The 4,988-nt window shown below is 45.6% G+C and overlaps 1 non-coding gene across 1 annotated transcript; it reads right to left on the bottom strand.

The window, feature by feature from the left end:
* Positions 1–4,226: 4,226 nt before the first annotated feature.
* On the bottom strand, positions 4,227–4,333 carry LOC121827676 (U6 spliceosomal RNA). The gene has a single exon (XR_006069995.2). It is a non-coding gene; the product is annotated as a U6 spliceosomal RNA (small nuclear RNA).
* Between the last annotated feature and the right edge of the window lie 655 nt (positions 4,334–4,988).

Consider the following 4,988-nt stretch of genomic DNA (forward strand, 5'->3'; position numbering starts at 1 on the left):
CACTACAGTAAGTGAGCCAACCCCAGGGGTTCTTTGGGTAATGAGTACTTAAGCCTACCATTAGCAGCTGTGAGGGCTGAACTTGCTTATTGCTTACTGATCACTCTAGGGCCGCCTGGGCTGGCCAGATGGAGAGGAGGGCGGAGCCTTTCCAGGGCATCTCTCCAGAGACTCCTGAAATCAGGCTGCTCTGTCCCTGGGGCCAGGATTGGTTTCAGTTCATTGGTCTGGGTTAGCACAGGTAAGAATCTCTGCTTGATGGATCTGGAGGAGGAAGAGAAAGGAAGGAGGAGGGTAGAAGCTATGGCTCCTGCTTCCTTCTGACGCGTGTGTCTGTGTGTGTATTTAAGGAAGCCTGCTCTAAAGGGTGCATGATTCAGGGTTAGAAACCCCCGCTTGTGTAATCTGAATAGCTTCAGAACCCATCAGTCTGAGGCTAGCCATGAGATCACATGTAAAAGGGATGACTCAAGTTTCACGGCCTGTGCCTCCCCTCCCCCCAACCCCCACCCCCGAGAAATAATCTTGCGGAGCTTGTGAGAAACTCCGGAGGTTCTGCTGCTCCACTGGGTGTGGCAGGCCCCTGCAGACACCGGGGTTGCTCTGTAGATACTGGAAACTTCTGACATTGCCTCTGCTCTACTGGGTATTGAAGCCCCCCCCCCCAGCCCCTTGTGTTCAAGGGCAGAGCTCTGCTGCTGGCCTGCCCGGGCTGGCCTCTCCACCAGCCCACACCATTGTTCTGATGTTATAGCACTGGGCTCTGGTGCTCTCGTCATCTCAGGAGACAGAGCCCAGAGGCCGAAGAGCATCTGTGGTGATGGTAGAGCGAAGGGAAGAAAGGCTTTCTCCCTGTCTTCACTGTCTTAGAGGCACGCCAAAGTTCCATAGTGTTGGACGAAACAGGCCTTCCAGCCCATTTAGACATTGTCTTAGTCAGTATTCTATTGTTATGAATGGACACCTTGACCATGGCAATTTTTATAAAGGAAAGTGTTTAACTGGGGCCTGCTTGTAGTTTTAGAAGTTTAGTCTGTTGTCATCATGGTGGGGATAATGGCAGCATGCAGGCAGGCATGGTGCTGGAGGAGTAGCTGAGAGTTCTACATCTTGCAGGCAGCAGGAAGGAGAGAGAGAGCCACCAGGCCTGACGTGGGCTTTTGAAACTTGAAAGCCCACCCCCAGTGACATACTTCCTCCAACAAGGCCACACCTCCTAATCCTTTCAAATAGTGTCACTCCCTAAGCATCAAATATATGAACCTATGGTGGCCACCACAGGCATCTTTTTATTTAGGCAAATAATCCTGCTCATGCCTTACTAGAAGGAGACATTGATATTGGGCTTGACTTTGTGCCTTGGTTTGATCAGTGGGAAGTTAGAGGGTGTAAAGAAAACAGAATCTTGACATAGGCATAAGCAGTTGGACTTTGGGTCTTGCCACTCTCAACAGAACATGGGCCATGGGTAGGTAACTGTCCTAGAAGAATGAAGACACAGGGGAACGAATCAGACACCAAAGTCTTGTGGCTTGGATCAGAGCCTCTAAGGAGTCCGGGAGATGATGAAGTTAGGAATAAATGCTTAAGGATGTATGCCATTTGAGGATTGTGGCGGCACTCCTGCTGAGCTGCCCCTGGCCTGGCTCCAGAGAGTGGCAACCTAGCCCTACTCGATCTTTTGTTTAGCAGACACATTTTGCTTCCCTTGTTGCCCTCTATGTGAATCCTGTCTCAGAGTTTCCCAAGGATACAAAGGCCTATGCAAAACTTGGTTCAGGAAACTGGAAAACCCAGGTACCTGACAAATCGAGGAATGTGCACTTGGCATTGTATTGTTGGGAGCTCCTTTCAGGTTGTTTTGAGTATATGGAAATTAACTGACTAAACTGTACTGGAGAGAAATAATATTGGCCTAGGCGAAGGGAAAGTGCTTCAGTTCTTCGAGGCTGGACCCCCCTGCAGCCATGAAAGGCTCAATTCATTCTTAAGATGCCTCTGAGTCTTCATTCCATGGAGCTACATGAACCCACACACCCGTGTCGTGGCGTTCAGTTACAGGGGTAGTTGTTATGTAGCAATATTGAAGTGATAGCTTTCTCATTTCTAAGATCCAGACATTAATCTTTGGAAATAGTTAAGGATGCACTGGAGTTACCACTATCCGTAGTCATAAGAATTTTCCTTCCACAAGTGCAACTGTCTGACTGGGTCAGGTCGTTGGAGTTTGATCATTTCTTTACTTAGGGTGAATTATCTCAAAAGCCTTTCAGATCTCATGTAAACAAGTTTCACAAGCACCTAGCTTTTGACTATGGACTCGAGTTCATATTTCTTGACTTGAAAACTGTAAATTTATTAATTTTCTTTCTTTTAAATGGTACTTGTTTTATTATTTATTTGTACATGTGTGTCTGTACACATAAGTGCAGTTCCCAAGGAGGCCAGAAGAGGGTGTTAGATTTTTCTGAAGTAGAAGTTATAGATGTTTGTGAGCCACTCCATGTGAGTGTCAGGGACCTTTGCAAGAGTAGCATGTGCTCTTAACCACAGTACTATTGCTTTAGTCCCAAACTCATAAATTTTTATAAATGTTCCTGAATAGGGGTTTGAAAATTTTGTAAAAGATAAGATCATAAATACAGTTAGATCCTGTACCAATAGATTCCATATGTATCCATAGAGCCAACCAATTCTGAAATATTTTTAGATTTATATTTAGATAGAAATATTTAAAAAAATTGTGTTTGTACTAAAACATGGGCAAATAGTTTTGTCTTGTGGCTATCCCCTAAGTGATATACTTCAATAACTAATTACACAGCATTTGCATCCTGTTAGTGGTTATAAGTAACCTAGAGATGACCTAAAGTACATGAAAAGATCTATGTAGGCTAATTGAGAATTTTAAGTCATTTTGTGAAAGGGTCTTGACTAACCATGGGTTTTGATGTCTGTGGGGGAGGACCTAGAACCACACCCTGGTGGGTACAGGGGGCAGCTGTAGGTTATATTTTAAGGACCACACAGGAGGGTGTGTTGGTTTCTTGACAGAAACAAAGTAAAGGGCAGAGGGTTTACTTTGGTTTATGGTTTCAAAGGGGGTCTGTCCATGGTTACGTGGTTTCACATGCCTGAGCAGAGCATCATGGTGGCAGGATGGTGGTGGAGAAGATTGCTCACCACATGACCAAGCTGGAAGACTAGAAAAGGGGAATGCTGTTGGTAAGCTTACTGTGTCTTGTTAACCTTTTTATTCTGTTGAGCCCCCTAGGCCATGGGATGATGCCTCTCACATTCAAGGTGAGTCTTCCATGCTCACTCAGTTAATCCCCTCTACAAACACCCTCACAAGAGGCATGACTCACCACCAGCACCAATTTAGATGGTTCCAAATCTAGTGAGGTTGACAATGAAAATTAACCGTGACAGTTTCCATCAGAAACAGTCCACCATCAGTGCAGTTCAAAAATGTCTATAGAACCTAAATGAAGAGGCACAACAGTGTGCCAATAAAACTTTATTTACAAATGGAAGTTTGCCCACTCTCATTCTATAGTAAAACAGCTTCAGCTCTTCCTGCCACCGGCAGAGGGCAGCAGCGGCTCCACTTGGCTGTCACTTGATTTGTTAGAGTGTGTTTGCCGTGTTTGTGCTCAGATAGAAGGTGTTTTCCAAATGTTATCATTATGACCAATAAGTGCAGAGGCAGCTAGCATGTTGGAAATGCTGCCTTGAAGAGACATATGGTTACGATGGAAACCAAAGTGGAATAATAATTGCAAAAATTGGAAGTGGTGAGAAAATGGATGTTGCAAGTGAAAATGGGGTAATTTTTCCAGACAGTAGCATGATTGTAAAGGAGTAAATCAAACAACATGAAAAAAAAAATGCTGTGCCCATGCCATCGACAGTAATCAGCCGAATGAAATGAGGCAAAATGACAAAAAATCAAAAGAACAGAAAAATCGAGTACAGGTCTAGAGAGGAGCAGGATGAGTGAAGCTCATCAGCCGCGTTACAGTTCAGGGCAGGACAGGAGCCGCCATGATAACCTGAAGGCATCGGGAAAGGGTCACTGCCTGATGCACACTGTGTATGACTTGAGAGGCTCAGAGCCCCTCAAGTCTGCACAAGGTTAACGCAATGTTGATGCTTGGCTGCCAAGTGTTTCTGTAGTAGAGGACTTAAAAGAGGGGGTTACCTTTCCCAGCAGACTTTTTTTTTAAAACATGGAACACTTCACAAATTTGCGTGTCATCCTTGCGCAGGGGCCATGCTAATCTTCTCTGTGTTATTCCAATTTTAGCATATGTGCTGCGGAAGCGAGCACCCCAGTAGACTTTTTATAGTAAGAAGACTGGGGTTCTCTTGAAAGAACACACATCCAAGCAAGATGGATTATGTGAAGCACCAAGTCACTCTGCTGTTTGGTTGAACATGACCAGGGGATTACAGGATAGCCCTTGCCAGTTTGGTGCGTGCGTGCGTGCGTGCGTGCGTGCGTGCGTGCGTGCGTGCGTGTGTGTGTGTTTTGTTTTGCTCTGGCAGATAAATGGACTTATGAGTGTCTCTTGGGAGCTGAAATTGTGGTTAACACATACATGTATAAACACATGCACACACCGACACACAAAAAAACCACACAGATACACACAAGAACATGCATAGACACACACCTGACAGGAAAGGTGTATGTGACAGATAAAATAAGGGCTAAAATCGATGGCAGGGTGGGAGAGGCCCTCTGTTTATCTCCCTCTCCTCACTCAGGGACCGGAGAGAGGAATTTGAGGATGAGGTTTGCAGAGGCAATGGGATGACTAGGGCACTGCTCAGGGGACCAGGAAACAGGCACACCAGGCTGGAGTCTGAAGTTGGATCTTAGAAGTCTATGATCCTGAATGCTACTGTTAGAAGCTCCCAGCTTCCTCTGTGTAAAGGCAGAGAGATGCTTCCTTGGGAGCAAATGGGGGCTGCTTCTACCC

This window comes from Peromyscus maniculatus, chromosome 2, assembly GCF_049852395.1.
Source record: "Peromyscus maniculatus bairdii isolate BWxNUB_F1_BW_parent chromosome 2, HU_Pman_BW_mat_3.1, whole genome shotgun sequence".
NCBI classification, from domain to species: Eukaryota; Metazoa; Chordata; class Mammalia; order Rodentia; family Cricetidae; genus Peromyscus; species Peromyscus maniculatus.